This window comes from Periplaneta americana, chromosome 4 (assembly GCF_040183065.1).
Source record: "Periplaneta americana isolate PAMFEO1 chromosome 4, P.americana_PAMFEO1_priV1, whole genome shotgun sequence".
Taxonomy (NCBI): domain Eukaryota; kingdom Metazoa; phylum Arthropoda; class Insecta; order Blattodea; family Blattidae; genus Periplaneta; species Periplaneta americana.
Window position 1 is genome coordinate 26,102,406 of NC_091120.1, and position 20,553 is coordinate 26,122,958.

At 36.2% G+C, this 20,553-nt stretch overlaps 1 protein-coding gene across 2 annotated transcripts in view; it reads left to right on the top strand.

Moving 5' to 3' along the window:
• Positions 1 to 20,553, top strand: part of LOC138697635 (protein bric-a-brac 2-like) — a 519,146-nt gene that overhangs the window by 67,771 nt on the left and 430,822 nt on the right. Inside the window, exon 4 of one of the 2 annotated variants that reach the window (XM_069823054.1) lies at positions 5,049 to 5,116. The exons of the other annotated variant lie outside the window; for it this stretch is intronic. The gene's annotated coding sequence lies outside the window, so the exon portion shown is untranslated. The remainder of the gene's footprint in view (positions 1 to 5,048; positions 5,117 to 20,553) is intronic. 2 annotated transcript variants of the gene reach the window in all.

Sequence of the window (20,553 nt, forward strand, 5' to 3'; positions counted from 1 at the left end):
AATTACATAGTAGGTATTCTACTGCAGTGGTGCACCAGATGAGCAAGACTAATTCCAGCCCACATCTTCTCCCCTCAGTCACCAATCTCAACTCTCACTCTTATCGTGTAATCAAACCCTTACCGAGAAATTCTGCGTTTCTCATACTCCGCTGTAATTCGCTTGTAATCAAATCCGATATGTTTTAAGAGCATTTACAACATATGAAAGAATATAATTAATATAAATTAACGTAGATTGAGTTGGCACAACTGCTGTATTTCACCATTTTACTTGACAGGTTTCACGCCAATTGCAAAACAAGAGCTGGACAATTTCGTTGGGATTGTTTTACCTGGTAGCTTTTATTTCTCATTATTCGAAAAGTAGATACAGTATTGTGATGCAATCAGCTTCCAGATGTTAACGGAAATTATTTTTTCAGCAGCCCTCATTCCAAAAAATCGTTCCGCCAGACATGTCGTCTGTCGCCCCCCCCCCCCAACCTTCACGGCGATAGCGCCTACACTAATGGACGTATTTTGTTCATATTCAATATTTATGGACTGTTCCCAGCGTACAATGTCCCGGCAATTATAACATGAAGTTGATGATTTGCTCGAAATTTGACCTCCATTTTCTTCACATAGGTAATTTCATTTCATTTGCAAACATCCATCAGTCGTGCATTTCTGCATACTTTTAACTGCACTGTCAGAGTTTTTTCCTGTAACCAGTGGTGTATAATATAACGTGTTTTACAGGGTGATCCATATGAACCTTTCCCATTTTAATCAATTATAATTTCTCTTTGGGAGTTGGTATAAACTTGAAATTGAATATTATGATCTCTGTGGCTCTGGGAGAATTTATATTGGTACCCCTGTCATGATTGTTGATATTGATATTGGCTCTTATTGCAGAACGTATGTAGTAATTAGTTCGCCGTAACATGCAGTACACACACAGCGTGTTTTAGCAATAGCACAGTCTACTATATACAGTCGCGAAGCTTGAGGTGTTTTTTTGCAAATCTCGTGATAAAGCGCTCCAAGCGGTTAGCAACTATAAACAATAGACTGTCCATGGTCGACTTTGGACTGTGTCGTATTTCTATCGAGTGCTAGCTCGTTGCGTATTTCACATTGATGCTTGTGAAATGTTCGTTATTGGTTATAATGAAAATGTTAATGGCTAAAATATAATAATTGGAATAATAATATGGGACAAGGAGGAGACGTTTTTAGGGCTATAAATTGTAGCAACAGTAAGAGAAAGAGGCCAGAGTTATCCTTTTTCCGATTTCCGAAAGATTCAGAAAGATTCCTGGGTTTCCACAAGAATGCTATGCAGAAACAAAACTTAATTTGAAGTTCTTTGTGACTGTTAGAATACATTATATTCTTAAATTTCACAATGAAATGTTTCAATCTAACCGAAAGGACATTAGATGCCGGTTAAAGTTCTGTCACTTAGGCTTCTAAATTTCCAGAGAAATAAAGGTTAGGTCTACTTTTTTTTTCAGAGGATATATTTTTAATTGTAGCTATTCATTTTGTTATTATTTTTATGTGTTATTTTACTAAAGACGTAGAAAAATTAAGTTTGTTTTAATGAAATTTATTGATCACGTTTTATTTTCAATGCTGGTGGGATTATTATTGCTTAGGCCTACTTTTTTCTTCAAAGGATATGTTTTTAATTATAGCTGTTAATTTTGTTGTTATTTTTATTTGTTGCTTTACTAGAGACGTAGAAAAAGTCTGTTATAATAACATTTATTGATCACGTTTTATTTCCAATTCTGGTGGGATTATTATTGCTTAACCTCATCCCACTTTGTTAACTACGTAAGCCTACACTACAAGTACCGGTACACGTAAGTTACTCCATTAATTCATATTTCCATTATTATTGTTGTAAAGAGAAATGCAAATTAATATTTATTGGTTTCATAGTTAATTATCGCTATAATCTTGAATGAGTGAAGCTATTATAGTAAATTTCAGTTCGTTTTACACAAACAAAAATTATATTAACTTATTTCTTGCAGGTATCTTCGAGTTTATGGTGGAATTTAATATACTTCATTAAAATAATAAATTAACTTTATGCATTTAATATTTCAATAATGGAAGGAAGGTGTTAATTTTTCCAAAAGAACACAACGAAAGTGTAACATATTTTGTCATCTGCTAGGAGAGAGATCTGCGATGATGAGGCGATAATAGCGATCCTAGTGGTGGGCAACTACCCATGTTTGCATTTTTACTAGATATTGAGCTTCGCGACTGTATATAATAGACTGTGGCAATAGGCTGACGCTCTCGCTTTTGCAAATCTGGTTCCTTCAATCCCTGGCTCTGCATGCTCTCTGTATGCTCGTAAACGAGATTTCTTTGCTGCTGTCTGACATGTGCCATATGAGTAGCCTGTCTCCTGGCTTAATCGGCGTAACGATTTCTTTGGTGAGTTCTGTAAACGTTCTCAAACATCGTCCATACCATTATATAATAGGATGCGAAACTTACTGAGTTTTCCGTGACACATGCTAGAGGCGCTAATGTAGAAACTGATCTTGCTACCATCTGTTGGACGGTGGAGAACTTATTGTATCCAGCAGCGCATCAAGTAGCGAAAACAAAAACTAATTATCCATGCATTTAGCAGCGCACCTGGTGACGAAAATGTTAAACTATGCAGAAAATATTCCTTCCCTCCCACACTCATCGATATTGACAACTAATCCAATTTAAAATAAAACATTTACATTTTTATTTCTCACGCCATCTACCACTGAAAATTCTTTACCGGAGCCAACAGGAAGATAAAAGAGACTATCTATTTTACATTACCCAATTAAAATATAACCAAACAGAGACAGAAAATAAAGCAAAAAGTTAGATAATTGGGATTGTATTCTTTGGGTATTCAGCGTACAGCGCAATGGAAAAGTCCGCAAAAACTAATTAGATAGTTCAATTTATTATATTACTACTACTTTACAATACATTCAACAACACTATTTTTACAACGTCCATAAACATCACTGTTTAACATACACTGCTTATACACACACTTAGTATAACTTTATGTCCACTCATTAGCAAGTTTCTAGCTGCCATCGAGCATCGTCTGTTCGTCTCGAGCGAACGGATAAATAGAGAACTCTGGGTAATCTACCCAACACGTAGTTCTTATGTTCACCACCCACGACGTCGGGCGCTGGTCATCTTATTTGAACCCCCTTCCGTCAGATGGTGCTGACCGCAGTTTCGCATCCTATTATATATTTATCCATGATTCATACAAGCTTGAGGCATTGCAGGTATTATAATTCATGTTCTCCACTCTCGCTAAGAAGCGAGCCAGTAGGCCTAATCTCCAGCTTCTTCACTATCGACAAAATAGTTGATTGGCGAGCATACACCGAATTCTTTTCGATGCTCTTTGCATTTTAACGAGGAAATTTGTCATCCAGTACGTTTGCTCTCGAAGTGAGTACTGCATGTTTGCAATGATGCTATCATTGTTGCCAACTGCGAAACTACAGAATAGAGTAAATAGAGTACAGGATTGTTTCCGATCTCTGGAAACGAAATTTGAATGATGCCATGTGCGTCAGGAGTTACACTACAGCTGAACTGTGGTGAAAGTGACAGACCAGTAGTGAGTGATTTCATAGTCAGAGTGCACGGTGTCTCACAGCAGCAATGCCCAAGAAAATCTAGCCTTTTTGGGAAGGTTACATTGCGATCCTTTCTAATGCCAAGCACAGTTTAGTGAAAATGAAAGAAACCTGCAAAAAACGTCGTTTCGTAATAATTCAGTTCTTTTCTTACGTTGGAAATGATTACTGTTTTTCTTCAACATTGTTCAGAAGACATAGACCTACCTGCAGGAAAGTAGGTATTAGGCTATATCTTTTTCATACGGCGTGGGTTTATCTCTCTTGCCTTTTATATGTCAGAGTTTTTGCGTCATTCCGAACACATAACTATGGATACCGGCTGTTTGTGACTGACTAGTGTTGGTTCAGAATCTTTATAAAATTGAACGTGTGAAACCATCTCAATTCGTCCAGTCCTGGAGAAGTTTTTGTAACGGATACAGCAGATAGGTTCCCCTTTCCTGTAGCCCCTGTTTGTGCCGACGCACGGCTCCGAAACGTTGGGTGTTTCTGCATTTATGACACATTGCAAACAATTCTCGCACTACGTTAATCACCGTGAAAGCCTCCAATAATTTTTTTCTCGCTGTTATTTATACTCGCTTTAACATCTTTGGTCATATCGCGAGTTAATCTTTTGCGTGAAATCCGAAACATTGTACTATTGTTGAGACTGGTTCTGTTGTTGTGATCTAGATGGCGACTGTATATGTGTTATAGATTTGTTATGAATATGATTTCGGTGATGAATGAGACCTGTGATATTCAGGGATGTTGTGGCCCAAATTTCCTGGCATTTGCCTTACATTTAAGGGAAAACCCTGAAAAACCTCAACCAGGAAATTCAACCCGACCGGGAATCGAACCCGGGCCCTCTGCGTAAAGGACCACCATGCTGACCCCTATACCACAGAGATGGTCTCCAATCATATTATTATTTTTTTTTGTTGTTTCCAGGAAATAAACGAAATGGATTGACAGTACAATTTTGAACCGTGATGAATGTTCGGTATGAAAAATGCAGCAGACATGCATAAAGCATGTTAATATTTTTAAATATTGCGTTTTGCTACGGCGAACATACAATTTCATTTCGTTTAATTTAGAGATAACGATAGGCTGGAAAACGAAGAGTCTTCGTGACGAATCCACACCAAATAGCGTAACCCATTTTCTGCTATTAAAGTAATATTATGGTGTCAATTTTGGATTATGGATAGTAGTATATAAATTGCCGAGTTTCGTATTTTATTCTACACAAATCATGTCAGACTGAGGGTAACGAATTATTAATAGAATAAGTAAAAGTGGGTCGCTATTTCAAGCTGCGTGTTGCAAGAAACAAGGAATTGATTTTCCCCTTATAATGAATGACGTGGATCCCCTGCGTGTGTTACAGAAAGCAGAGCATCGTACTCTTAACGGCGACTGCAGCTGCTGATATGCTGTGATCCTTGAAACACGAGGGTAAGTAAGAAGTATTAATACTACACACTTGGCTTTTCTCCTTTTCTGTCACATTTTGTCCATCTTGTACAGCTCTTTCTTTGCGACTTAAAAAGGTATCAGATTGTCCAACAAGTCAACGCCACATTGCGTCGCTTTGCTTTTGAGGGTGAGAGAGAGGGAGAGAGTTGGAGGGTAAGAGTGTGAGTGTGTGAATGTGTGTGTGCGTGCTCGCGCGTCATTGACACCATAGTTGATTAATTTCGTGTACAACTCCCAGAATACAGGACTTAAAGGAGAGAAATCCCCAGCACCGAAGTTACCACTTTCATGTTTGTTATATCTCTGCCTCTGTGCAACGTCACAGTTTGCGGTGAGGGAGAAGAGAGATAGCAGAAGGTTGTAATGCTTTTTAATAGTCTGACGCCCGCGACCAAGATAAGCCACTTGAATTTTAACGGCCACTCACCTGCAGAGATATAGTGCAACATCTGTAGTCACCAGATATTATGGAGGCTGTCATCGTCGTCGTTGTCGTAAAATGCTAATGTCAGATAGAACAAAGAAACATCGAAAACGTGACTCATATTTTAAATAATTTAGAACTGTTAAATTTCTTAATCTTTTCATTGAGGTTTTTTCCTTCTTCATATGTGATTTAGTATCTAAGATAATTAAATTCTTGTGCTTGCTCCAATAATATTTATTAATGCAAATTTTGCTACGGACTGCTTCGTTTCCTAAACAAAATTACCTAATTTAGATTTATCAATTCAAATTTTCATGTTGAAATTTCCCGAAGTTTTAATATAATAATAATAATAATAATAATAATAATAATAATAATAATTATTATTATTATTATTATTATTATTATTATTATTATTATTATTTAACTTGTTCAAATATAAATGACACTCGGGAGGAAATTAAACGCAGAATAAATATGGGAAATGCGTGTTATTATTCGGTTGAGAAGCTCTTATCATCCAGTCTGCTGTCCAAAAATCTGAAAGTTAGAATTTATAAAACAGTTATATTACTGGTTCTTCTGTATGGTTGTGAAACTTGGACTCTCACTCTGAGAGAGGAACATAGGTTAAGGGTGTTTGAGAATAAGGTGCTTAGGAAAATATTTGGGGCTAAGCGGGATGAAGTTACAGGAGAATGGAGAAAGTTACACAACGCAGAACTGCACGCATTGTATTCTTCACCTGACATAATTAGGAACTTAAAATCGAGACGTTTGAGATGGGCAGGGCATGTAGCACGTATGGGCGAATCCAGAAATGCATATAGAGTGTTAGTTGGGAGACCGGAGGGAAAAAGACCTTTAGGGAGGCCGAGACGTAGATGGGAGGATAATATTAAAATGGATTTGAGGGAGGTGGGGTATGATGATAGAGACTGTATTAATCTTGCACAGGATAGGGACCGATGGCGGGCTTATGTGAGGGCGGCAATGAACCTTCGGGTTCCTTAAAAGCCATTTGTAAGTAAGTATTATTTAACTTGTTAAAATTGTCTGTTCGGATCTCAGGAACAATCTTGTTTGTAATGTAACTGTAGTCCATATACTTCTTATGAAATACAAACCTTAAATGACATCAATTAAACTTTGATGTGGAATGCGTTGCGTAGTTTTCAACCAGTTCCGGCGACATGTAAAACTATCCAGCCAGTGGTGAGCCCATTTGTATATTTAACGTGACCCTAGACCACTTGTTGCAGAATTGCGTTGTGCTAGCCACTGTACAATTTTAAAACGTTTGTTTATGTGGTGCAAGTTGGAGGATAATACAAGCGGAAGTGTTTTCCATCAGATCCCTCGCGCCGGAACTTTAGTGCTTTCTCTTAAGCTGTAATATAGCTCAGTGCTAGACACATATTAAGAAGATGACCGCTTTTTTTTTTTAATTATATGTTGATTAAAATTGATAAAACAGTCGGAACGGCCCGAAACTTTCAATATCTGCAGATGAATATAATATATAAGTTGTACTTGTAGTACTTTAACTGCTTGTTATATTACTACTACTACTTCTGACGTTACGTGCCGCTCTTGGAGTATTTATCAAGTATACATGTTACCATCCAGACCTTTTACATCTGGGGGATATTTTATCCCCCATGTTTTACTTAATTTTTACTCTTCGGAACTCCTACATCCGAATACTTTCACTCACCGTACAACTGTCGTTCTGTCATATTTGTTGTTTTGACGTGCAATATCTATATTCGAGCTACAATATAGAGCAGCGGTCATCAGCACAGTGCACCCTCGGACTAGCGTCTCTTACCCGCGGATAAGAGATGCACTGGAGTGCACTCGTGGCTGCTGGCGGGTATGCTTTCTTCCTCCCTTCTGCACGACAGTGCATATTCCGATACACTTCTTACCCTTTACCCGTTTCAGCGAGTGCTGACGACCACTGATATAGAGACATTTTTTTTTTCTTTTTTCTTATAAATTTTAGACCGGCCAGAGGCCGTTTACCAAAGTTATCTTTGTTTTCTGTTTACTTTTTCGTTTGTTTCCTTTGTTTTACTTACACTAATACAAACACAACACCCATGCCCGAGGCGGGACTCGAACCCACAACCCTTCGGACCAAGCGATAGAGACATGCCGTGCCCCTACCGCTTGAGCCATCCGGGCCGGCTAGTATTAAAGATGACTCTTGACGTCACTCGTGGTACAGTGGTAATAGAAGTTCAAGATGGACTTCATACGTTGTGGTTTTTCACACAATTTGTCTCTCTCCACTCTCAATTTAATTTGCCTCGAGTTTTTCGAACAAAATCTACACACTGGCGTCCAGATCTGGAGGTCCCGGGTTCGATTCCCGGCTCTCGGAGAATTTTCCTTGAAGAAAATTACTATAATTACTGTGTACTAGTATTGAAATACGAGTAGAATACAGTAGGTCCTATATCAGAATAATCAAAATCTGCTTTAAAGACCTGTTGATTACCCTTCTAAAATCATCTTTTCTGAATTTAACATCTGTAAGATTGAACAAATATACATTCTCGAAGTCTTATCACAAAAATTGTCAAGATTATATACACCACCAGATGGAACGTTAATTTACCCTTAAGAAAGCAAACATTTTTTACTGTAGCAGTTTTAAAACACAGTATTAATCTAGGCCCTAGATTATATAACTACATATTGAAAATGCTCTTTGAGTTGCCAACAATTTTTGTTATTAAGTTTATTATAAAAATTAAACATCTGCTTATAGTCCTAAATAATATTTAAATCGATTCAGTGTATAACATTTTCTATGTTTTCATTCATATATGTTATTTTTAATATAATATTTCTATGTCTTAAGGTGATGCGCTACTGAAAATTCTAAATTCCACAATTTTTTACTTATAGAGTTGAAATTTTTACCGAATATGTAGGCCTATATCAATATCATAATTAAACATTGTAAATTTGAGTCTTTTCTCGTAAACACTGTTAAAAAATTAAAATTATTTTGTTTTTGCTTTTTAATTTTCTTAGTGAAAATCCTATTTCTAAATAATATATATTATTTTATTTAAATCTATTTTTTTCTTAAAGATAGCACTGCATATTGTGCAATACAGCGTTAGTAATCTCCTACTTTAATTTTTTCATTTGTAAAAAAATATATGTATAATTTCTTCAATGTTCAAACAATAATAAAAGAATAATACTGCTTTACGTATAATTATCTAGCAATAAAACTATGCTGAATACAGCCAATCAAATGCTGCATTTCACAACAGAGATATTAATGATTAAGTATGCCAAGTTTGATCACTGAAGCTTTAACCACTGATAAATAAAATGAATACTTGTCGTTGAAAACGTAGATTTTTTTTGAGATAATTACATTTAGGGTTTTTTTAAACATAACTTGTACATTAACACAACGTCTACCAATTATATGAAAGTATCCTTATAATTAAGATATTGAGATAAAATTTTCATGAAACCGTACATTTTTTAGTGCAAAAAAAATATTTGTCAAAATTCCACAGTTTTCAGTAGTGCTTCACCTTAACTTTTTGTTTCTTGTATTAGATGAACTACTCTCGAACACGACCTTTGCTCATACGGATGTTCCAGATTTGTAGGCCTTTAATGTTTTATGTAGGGGAGTAGTGGGTACAGTGAGACAAAAAATATTAAGACATATGTATGCAAGTGAAATTTCAAGTATTTTTAAAATCAAGTGCAACAGAAATATACATTAAAACATGGAGTACAATAATATATAAACAGAAATGTTAATAGATAAAGGACATAATATACAATGCGTGTTTGTCAAAAAAATGCAAATGTCTCACTGTTCCCATTCAGGAGGGTACAGTGAGACACCACGATGTCTATTAAGGGACATTGAAATGATTTACATTTATTTCAAAAGAAAAGAAAGCTTGCTGTCTCTTTATCTTGCCATGTTCTGTAGACTTATTTAGAATCATTTTTGATATCTGACTTCGAAACCATTGAAACATCTGGAACATTTGGAAAAGTGAATTTTCCATGATTTTCCAAAATTTTTGCTAAAAAATAAAATGAATTTTTGGTGACAACAAAGCTTACAATTATAAGAATTTAATTTAATTCTTTATTATTTTTTAATATTTTTTTTAATTTTGTGAATAATTTTTTTATTTAAGAAACCATTAAAATGTAATGTGTCCATTATTTTAAGCTATAGTTCCTAAATTGGTTACTGGTATGTTCATTTTTAATGTTAGTTACCGGTAAATGTAATATAATTACAGTTTATTTTTGCAAATTATTGGTAAATGGGAACAGTGAGACGTCTCAGTGTACCCTTCAATGGCATGTCTCACTGTTCCCTTTACGCATAGTTCGTTTAAAAATGGAACCATCACTTCAAAATCAAAACAAGAAAGACGAAACTTTGCAAAACATAACGTCAAATACCATAGTATTAAGTAACAAAACATTCGTATTTCTATTTAATTTGTATATCCAATATAACCTTCATTAAACACAAGCCAAAATTTTACTTCTAGAGTGAAAAATTACGAATTACTTTTTCATCACTCACCTTTATAACTAGAATCAAATCGAGTATGAAAATACTGTTACTTTACTCATGCAACATACAACTCCACTGTTACAAACATTTCAACATCAAAATTTACCATCTAATAAAAAATGTCTCACTGTTCTCCCTGTCTCACTGTACCCACTTCTTCCCTACTTAATTTAGTATAAAAATATCAGATATTAAATATATCCATCAGTAGTAAAATTTAACATCAGAAACATTTGTCTTGATTAGTAATAATCTGCTCCCTTAACAGTTTCAAGGATGTGTGGTAAAACGCAGGAGGGTTTCCCATCTTGAATAAGTGTCATCCGCCGGAATGCTGGCGCAGCGCCGCTCCGCTACCTCTAGTAAGCTGCTACTACTACTGCAGCTGTGCTACTGTACATTGCGACGATTTAGTATTTATTTTTGAAGAATCGTTCTCCAAACATCGGTCTTATTTTGATTTTCGTTGTTTGTCTACCTTTTATTGTTTTCCAAATGAATATGTTACCATGTTTTGTGAATAAATAAGTAATTCCAATGTAAAGTTTGTGAGTGGATGGTAGGTAGCGTTCAGTTTAAAAAGTAGCACTCTGTTCTGCTAGAATCAAATGCTGGGATATAAAAGTGGGCTTGAAGCTGCGGGGCATATTACTGCTCTTAGCATAATAATAATAATAATAATAATAATAATAATAATAATAATAATAATAATAATAGTTTTATTTAATAATAATAGTTTTATTTTCCCTGGCAGAGTTAAGGCCTTCAGGCCTTCTCTTCCACTCAACCAGGATCAAATCACATACAGAAAAATACATACCGAAATATTAGCTTAAAAATAATAATAAACATAATTATTAAGTAAAAAGGAGAGTTTGAATACATATACACAATCAGTATTAACTTTAAAATAATAATACTTACTTACTTACTTACAAATGGCTTTTAAGGAACCCGAAGGTTCATTGCCGCCCTCACATAGGCTAAGCCCGCCATCGGTCCCTATCCTGTGCAAGATTAATCCAGTCTGTATCATCATACCCCACCTCCCTCAAATCCATTTTACTATTATCCTCCCATCTACGTCTCGGCCTCCCTAAAGGTCTTTTTCCCTCCGGTCTCCCAACTAACACTCTATATGCATTTCTGGATTCGCCCATACGTGCTACATGCCCTGCCCATCTCAAACGTCTGGATTTAATGTTCCTAATTATGTCAGGTGAAGAATACAATGCGTGCAGTTCTGTGTTGTGTAACTTTCTCCATTCTCCTGTAACTTCATCTCGCTTAGCCCCAAATATGTTCCTAAGAACCTTATTCTCAAACACCCTGAACCTATGTTCCTCTCTCAGAGTGAGAGTCCAAGTTTCACAACCATACAGAACAACCGGTAATATAACTGTTTTATAAATTCTAACTTTCAGATTTTTGGACAGCAGACTGGATGATAAGAGCTTCTCAACCGAATAATAGCACGCATTTCCCATATTTATTCTGCGTTTAATTTCCTCCCGAGTGTCATTTATATTTGTTACTGTTGCTCCAAGATATTTGAAATTTTCCACCCCTTCGAAGGATAAATCTCCAATTTTTATATTTCCATTTCGTACAATATTCTGGTCACGAGACATAATCATATACTTTGTCTTTTCGGGATTTACTTCCAAACCGATCGCTCTACTTGCTTCAAGTAAAATTTCCGTGTTTTCCCTAATCGTTTGTGTATTTTCTCCTAACATATTCACGTCATCCGCATAGACAAGAAGCTGATGTAACCCGTTCAATTCCAAACCCTGCCTGCTATCCTGAACTTTCCTAATGGCATATTCTAGAGCGAAGTTAAAAAGTAAAGGTGATAGTGCATGTCCCTGCTTTAGCCCGCAGTGAATTGGAAAAGCATCAGATAGAAACTGACCTATACGGACTCTGCTGTATGTTTCACTGAGACACATTTTAATTAATCGAACTAGTTTCTTGGGAATACCAAATTCAATAAGAATATCATATAATACTTCCCTCTTAATAATAATAAAAAAAAATATATATATAATATACTACTAGCTTCAAAAAGTTCCCGGAATTTGCTAGTATCATAGAAACAACGTACCTTAAACACTATTCTACAGCATTCCCTTCAAAATAGTTGCCTTCCGCAACAACACACTATTGCCAACGCGTGTAGAGTTCCTGGAAGCAGGCCTGGAAGCCATTTTGTGAAACCCGTCTTAGTGCTCTTGTCGCGTTTGCGATAACCTCTTCAGCATTGAATCTCCGTCCTTTCAGATGACTTTTCAGACGGGGAAACAGAAAGGAATCAGGTGGTGAGAGATCAGGAGAGTATGGTGGATGATCCAAAGCAGTTATGTTGTGCCTGGCAAGAAAATTCTTAACAATAATTGCGCGATGAGCAGGTGCATTGTCATGCATAAGGAACCAGTTGTTTTCTACCCACTTTTCTGGACGTTTCCTTCTCACTGCGTCCCGGAGGCGACGGAGGATTTCTACGTACAATTCTTTCGTTACAGTACGACCTTCTGGAATGAACTCATGGTGGATGAGACCCTGAGAGTCGAAGAAAACTTCCAACATAACTTTGCCTTTGGAAGTGTCCCTAGGTAATTTTTGCTTCCGAGGAGATGTTTTCGATTTCCACTCAGATGACTCGTTTAGGGACTGGGTCGTACAAGTAGCACCAAGTTTCATCACCAGCAATAATTTTGTTTAAGAAATCACCATCTTCATCAGCCATACTGATCATGTCCCCAGCAAGAGTCATTCTTGTTTCTTTCTGTTCTGCCGACAACATTTTCGGAACTAACTTCTGAGACACGTAATGCATGTTGAGATGCTTGTGAAGAACATTGTGTACACTTCCGACTGATATACCGACCTCTGCTGCTATCTCTTTTATGGTTTTACGTCGGTCGTCCCTCACAACATTACGCACAAATATAATATAATCACAAACAGGAAAATACATTCTAGTACACAAGTATTAACTTAAAAAAAAAAGAAAAGAATTAATACATATGAATATAATCTCACAACTACAGGAATTGTAGAATTAGTATGATCAGCACAGCACGTGTTACATTGAGAAAATGACAATTAGGCCTACCTAGATATTAGTGTTAATGGAAAAATAAAGTAATGACTGTGTAAAATAATAATAATAATAATAATAATAATAATAATAATAATAATAATAAAAAATAAAAATTATACCTAAAAAACTAGTTCTGTGCATTTAAAATATTTCTAAACAACCCAATTTTAAACAACTGAGCACTAAGACTACCCCTGATTTCCAGCGGCAGCGAATTCCATGAGCGGGCCATGGCTATTGAGAAAGAACTTGAGTACAGAGATGTCTGATGACGTGGTATTGATAGCAACAGATTGTGCTGTGAACGTGTATTACGATTATGATGTGAAGCTAGGAGAGTAAACCGAGAGGCAAGGTAGTTGGATGCGTTCCATAAATATTCATTTCTCTGCCATGGTATGATACTACCGTTTATAGCTTATTTACTTGAACTGTCATTTATTAAAAATAGCATAGGAGAAGGTGACAAGGGCATAAATGCACATTAAATTATATGTAATATATTTTTCACGTATCAAAATGTACAGAGTGATCCGTTTGGGTATGGATAAAATAAAAACACTGTAAAACATTTACTAAATAATAATAATAATAATAGTAATAATAATAATAATAATAATAATAATAATAATAATAATAATAATAATAATAATAATAATAATCCGTGGCGCAACAGGCCGTGAATAGCCTAGACCGACCAGCCGGCTGCTGGCCTCACGCCCACGTGCCGAAGCAGGAAAGGACGATAATCCAACCAGAATGAAGGTATCGTGTGGTTAGCATGATGATGCCCCCAGCCGTTATAGCTGGCATTTGCAATCGGATTTCGCTACCTATCGTAGCTCCCCAAGTGCATCACGATGCTGGGTGGGCACCGGTCCCATACACTGGCCGAAATTTCATGAGAAAATTTCTTCCCCTATGAGGACTCGAGCCAGCGCGCATTCCGTAACGCGAGTCCTAGGCAGATGCCTTAGACCACGACGCCACGGCGCGGGAAGAAACATTTACTACTGAATGTTATTTGTTGAAAAACTTTGTGCATAAAATACTGAAAAATGGGAGATTCCTCAGAGCTCAACATGACATCCATTGCGCACCCTGCACAACTCATAACGGTGATGCAATTCAGTCCATGTCCGTTGTAACATAAGAAGGGTGATTTGTTGAAAAGCTTGAGTAATTTTTACTCTCAAATTGTCAATGTTCCTGGGTGTCTGTGAATAGACAATGTCTTTAACAATACCCCACACGAAGAAGTCAGGAGGGGTTAGATCTGGGAGTTTGGGGACCAAGCCAAGAGATAGGTGTTTCTCGTGCTGGGTTTCACCTGCGACCTCCTGCATGTTTTTTTAACACAGAACCTATTTCTACAAATGAAGGGCCCACAACCAGAGTGAACCAAGTCCACCAGTGGTAAGTTTGTCGATTAATACAATCTCGGATGAAGAAAACTTAAATTTATTCATTGCCATAACAAACTAAGTCCATAACTCATGTGTTACTCCACAGAGGGCAGCATTTCCTATGGAAGGTGAAAGCTGCTAAGCATGAGCCAAGAACTTTAAGACTCAATTTCTCATAATTATTCTAGAAGGACTTGGTCCACTTTGGTTGTGAAACCCTCAAATATTCGATATCATAACATTATGGAATCGTATTTAAGTACATTACGCACACCATACTCACGTCGAAATTCCCTTTGAACTCTTTTAACACACTCAAATTTAGCATACCAAAGAACACGTTGTGCCCGCTGTTGATTTGTAGTAGCCATTTTAATATCTACGATTTTCATTTTCCTTTCAGATTATGCATTGTTGATTGACATATTAGGCCTATATGGAAACTCCCATCTTTTAATCGTAATGTAACCAGCAAGAAATTTTTCCTACTATCATAATAGCTTTACTTACTTACTGGCTTTTAAGGAACCCGGAGGTTCATTGCCGCCCTCACATAAGCCCACCATAGGTCCGTATCCTGAGCAAGACCAATCCAATTTCTGTCATCACATCCCACCTCTCTCAAATCCATAATAGCGTTATAATAATAAATTAATATTATCCATACCCAAACTGTATTTTAAATCATTTTATGCTCGACCATGCCGAAATGTACTAATTATACACCCGGTAGCAGTCCTTTAATGCATGTCATTAAAGTACACCTACTCATTAAAGTATAGGTCTTCAGCCAATGATAACTCAGCTTACATGTGTTCAGCCAATGACAAGTCAGCTTTGTACCGTTATAAAACCGCAAGTATCGATTATTCTCGGATATGCAATCGAAAGAGAATTAGCGAAAAGTCACGGAGGCTGGAAATCCAATACTGTCGCAGAAGGTTATGTTCTGTTACTATAATAATTAGCGTTAATTGTAAATAATATTCAAATAAATTCAATTTGTCATCTCGTTTTTCAATGTCGAATTCAATAATCAAGGTTATAATATTATAATATTATCAAGTTTAACGGGACTACGTCAAGGTCAATGACATTATTGTTCCTCGGAAAAAAATCAATACTTTCGCGTCTGCGCACATCTCACAATTCACGACCTAGAACAAGGTCACTTCCGATCTTGTCAGATACCTACAAATAAAATGTATACATCTGAATACCGGTAATGTCAAGTTAGAAATATGGTCGAGCATAAAAAGTCGTATGAAACTCGCCTATAATGGTAATTAAGAAGCTCGTATGAAAATTATGAAACTCGCTTGCGCTCGTTTCATAAATATCCATACTCGATTCTTAATTACTATCATTATAGGCTCGTTGCATAATGTACTATTTTAATCCACTGGTTTTCAACCGTATTAAAACCACCCCCTCCCCTTACATGACAGTTGAAGATAAATTACGAACAGTAAAGTTATTTGCAAGATATATGTTATGAAAAGCTTAAAGTATAATATGGGAAACCATGTGTACGGTCGTGATATTCATTTCTTTTATGTTTAGGAATGATAGGTCTACTAATATGAACGTTGCATTTGTGGCCTTGTGCTAGCTATGTGCTACCTGGTGTATTGAACATTGTGACTAGAGTACTTTTTGCATGTTCGCCCGGGCGACACACTTCATTAATCACAGACTGCAAGTTATACTTCAGACATAATCACATTAAGACATGGTTTCTTCCACATTGAACTGCTGCTACCATGTATTGCAATTGCGCTAGTTCATGGGAACCTATTTTTAAAGAAACTGGGCTGAATCGTTTGACTGCTCGTTTTCTCATATTGGTGAAAAATACGTTAGTTTATTAATACGTTTTGAACAGGATTGTAGGTCTATGACTGAAAAACAGGTCATAATGACAGTGATATTGATAGTTTAAACCAGGGATGTGTATTCGAAAATATGCATTTGCTTCGAGTGCACAGACCAGAGGTCTGCATCGGACGTTTTCGCTCGAGCGCCAAGTAGTTCATAGCATAATCCGATAGGTAGCGCACATGCATGATGGGTAAAATTGTCACGAGCGATAAATCCTCGAACGTTATAAGCCGAGCGTTAGATATTCGTTCTTGTTACAGTGATGAACTGTGTAGTAACATCATAGATGTTTATAATTTCATAACTTCGCAGTGTTTAACTAACCTCTCCATAGTACAACTACAAAACTTGCTTTAAAATGTAATATAAATGTTGTAGGTAAATGTCCCCCCCCCCCCCACAGGAGTGATTTTGTTTTTGCCACATCTGATAGATGTTATTGGATGTAAATGTAATAGTTATGAACGGAGAACACAATCACGATAATGCAAGAACTGTATCAAGTTTTCTAGTAATAATAATAATAATAATAATAATAATAATAATAATAATAATAATAATAATAATAATCTCTAATAATAATTAGTGTATCAATCTTTGCGTCTGTAACAGTTCTGCAGCATGTTATTATATTTTCTGTGACGTTATCTCTGTACTAATATTGTTATTAATCTACTGCTATATCAATAATATTTTGTAAAACGTTTCTACATTGTCGCAGTATATAGGCAGAACACTATGTATGGACGTATCATATTATATATGTGGTAAATCAAATATTGAATAATTATTATTTAGCAATAATAACTGTATATCGAAGTTTTTCATACTATTTTATTTATAGCTTCATGTTCCTGTTTTGGTACGTTCCATTAAACGTTTGTAATAAACGCAGAAAATAAAGCCTTATTTTTACCGTGTGAGAAAAACGTATGTGTATCTTATCTGTCACCTTCCATACAAGATAAGACATGTCGGTGAGATGATCTTGTACTGTGCTTCTATTTATTACGAGCGTATCACGACCGATCGTATCTCACTCGAGGGTGCGACACTCGACCGAGTTCAAGCGAGCGATTTAACTCCAATGCAGCACTCTGGCACAGACTGTTTTCTCTCATGTGCACTGATCTGAAGGTTGAACAAGCTGTACTATAACATCATATGATTGTGATATATAATTCATTTTCGCAAAATTTTGCATCTATCGAGTTTAGCAAAAACGCTCCTCAATTATGAATTTCATGCACATATAATAGGTTTCTTTTTCGTACATAAATATCATGTGCCTCATTTGAGTTAATCTTTTTGAAAGGTATTCAGTTCTGATTTTAGATAGAATCCTCTATGGACTTATTTTGTCATGTGGCCCTCCTGTAATTCATATCGAAGAACACAGAATTAAAAGATACTGTTGGAAGGTAGTTGTTTTAAAATTCACCCCACTAATCGAATTTACACGAAGCAATCGTGTCCTAAATACGTGGCTGGTATAAATACATAACAGGTCGTCAGGACGCGTGGCACATGCCGACCAATGTAAAAGTCCCTGCAGAATGCTGTTTACTGTGTTTGCACCCCCATCCCCTCGCGTTTTAAATAAATTGGGCTGCCTGACCTCGACTTCACATTTTAAGGCCCTATCCCAGAGAGATCTTTTGAGATCGGGACACCTGTTGCGTGCGATGGCTGTGCACCATACCATAGAGACGTACATAATGGCACAGGTATACATTGGCTTTCCTCTGTACAGAGTGTCACAACGAAAGAAGGCTACAATATATCCCTTAGTACAGTGGTTGCCAAGCACCACATAATTGTGACGTAATAGAAATGCAACCCGCACACCACTATCGCAGGGAGAGGGGTGGAGTGGGTATCTCTTCAGGTAATGCAGTGAATAACAGTGCAGAGACGGACTGTGACCAAAAAACAAAAGCAGTCTAATATTCTTCTACTTATTAACTGTACACACTTTGTTCCATGTTAATTTTTTGTCCTCCTATTCATTATTTTTGTACAGTATTATTAATGAAATAAAATAAATTTATTTTCTGATTTACCATAAAAAGAACGTGTATTTTACATCAGCAGATATTTGAAATAAGAAAAACGTACCAGGCTGGTCACGAAGTTGTAAATTACATTACGTATTTAAAAAAAACGTGGAAGTATTTTACACTGATTAAGACATAGAAGTCGATACTTTTTATTGTTAGTTTATTAATGAAATATTCAAGTTACAGGTAAGGGCGTGGTAGTCTTCATAACAAGAAGAATAATGACAACGTACATTGTTCTTTTATACTTCATTTAAAATTTTACGACAAATTAAGTATCTCATATTTTTGCCATCTCCACAAAATAAATACTTTTCCTCCCATGCTCCTTAAAATTAAGTTTTTACTTATTATTTGTTTTCGAAAAGACATCGAAACATAATCCTACATTACATGTGTACGTCCGCTGCTGATAACTGTCTTAACTTATATCGAAGTGAAGGCTGTAAACAGAGGGTGGGAGTATGATGCCATGGTTACGCTTGAGTGGAGGCAGGGGTATGTGTCGCGACACAGGTTTTGGCGATCACTGCTTTAGTATCTTACCATCGGAACTGGGTGGAGATAAGTGATTCACTGATAAGACGAGAAATTTTAATAATATTGTTGCCTTTCTATTTAGCCCAGCCATTGGCGCGTTTATCTGCCGATCCGGAGCTGCGCTCTGGCGTGGGTTCGATTCCCGCTTGGGCTGATTACACTGAACAACAAGAATTTTGCTCCGACTTAAAACAATGTGTCCCTTATGGTTTGGTGTGCCCTGAATTCCAATATGCATCTCTTTTCTTCGTATCACGTAAAGTTTTTAAGATATGCTATTTCACTTTTCGATAAGCGCTGCCCCAGGAAACATCTGACGTGGGTTAGGGTTTGTAAACCAAAACAAAAGCTAATGCACTTTATAAGTTTATGACTTATTTTCGGTTTCTTATGGTTGTTGGCATGTTCTTTTGTACTTATAATAAATAAACAGATATTGGTCCCTTCTATTCAGCAAATTTCATAACAGTTCAAAGCGAGGTCTACGCATTGAACAAACAAGGATGTGGTTTTCAGTATTTAAAAGAAAAGTTTACCAGTTTGAGCGAAGGCAAATTAAAAGAGGGCATTTTCATCGGTCCACAAATTCATAAAGTTATGCCTGACTCTTTGTTTGAGGAAAAACTTTCCGTTACAGAAAAAAAAAGGCGTGATGCGCTTTCAAATATGTTTGGTCAAATTTCCTTGGAAATTCTAGGGCAGACAACTACATAGAACTTGTTTGGAAATCATGTTACGTGCATATGAGAAAATAAGATGTAAGATGGCTCACAAAATATACTTTTTACATTCTCATTTGGAGAGCATATAAGCGACGAGCATGGGGAAAGATATTATCAAGAAATATCTGACATGGAAAGGCGATATAAAGGAAGATCACCATCCAGCATGCTTGCGGACTGTTGTTCGTTCCTTGTAAAAGATAGCGCCGGGTCTAGTAATGTAAGTCATTCAAGAATTCTTTTAAATTGTAAGTTCAAATTCCGAGATTTATCTCACTATACGCATGAAATATTTATATTGTTGTGTTTTAAGCTATGTAACATAACTTTTGTATCCAGTACGGATTTTTCAAGCATTATGAGGCGTTTTGAATTCATAGTGTGTAGTAATTTTATCAGTAGTCGTGAATAATTAAACAAAAAGAAGTTTTTTTCGTAAAAAATTCAGTTACCTTTCCCCGGAAAATGGTACGTGATGGGGCAATTTGGACTTTAAATTCAGATTTAGGGCACACATATTAGTAATATTCACCTTTTTTTATTTCGGAGCAAGAGAAAAAGTAAACATTTGTTGTTCAGTGTTACTATTTAGTTTTTTTTTTTTCCGAATTTTTCCCCAATTGTAAGGTAAATTTCAGGAAATCACGTGGCGAATCCTGCCCTCATCTCGGCACATACTATCCCAT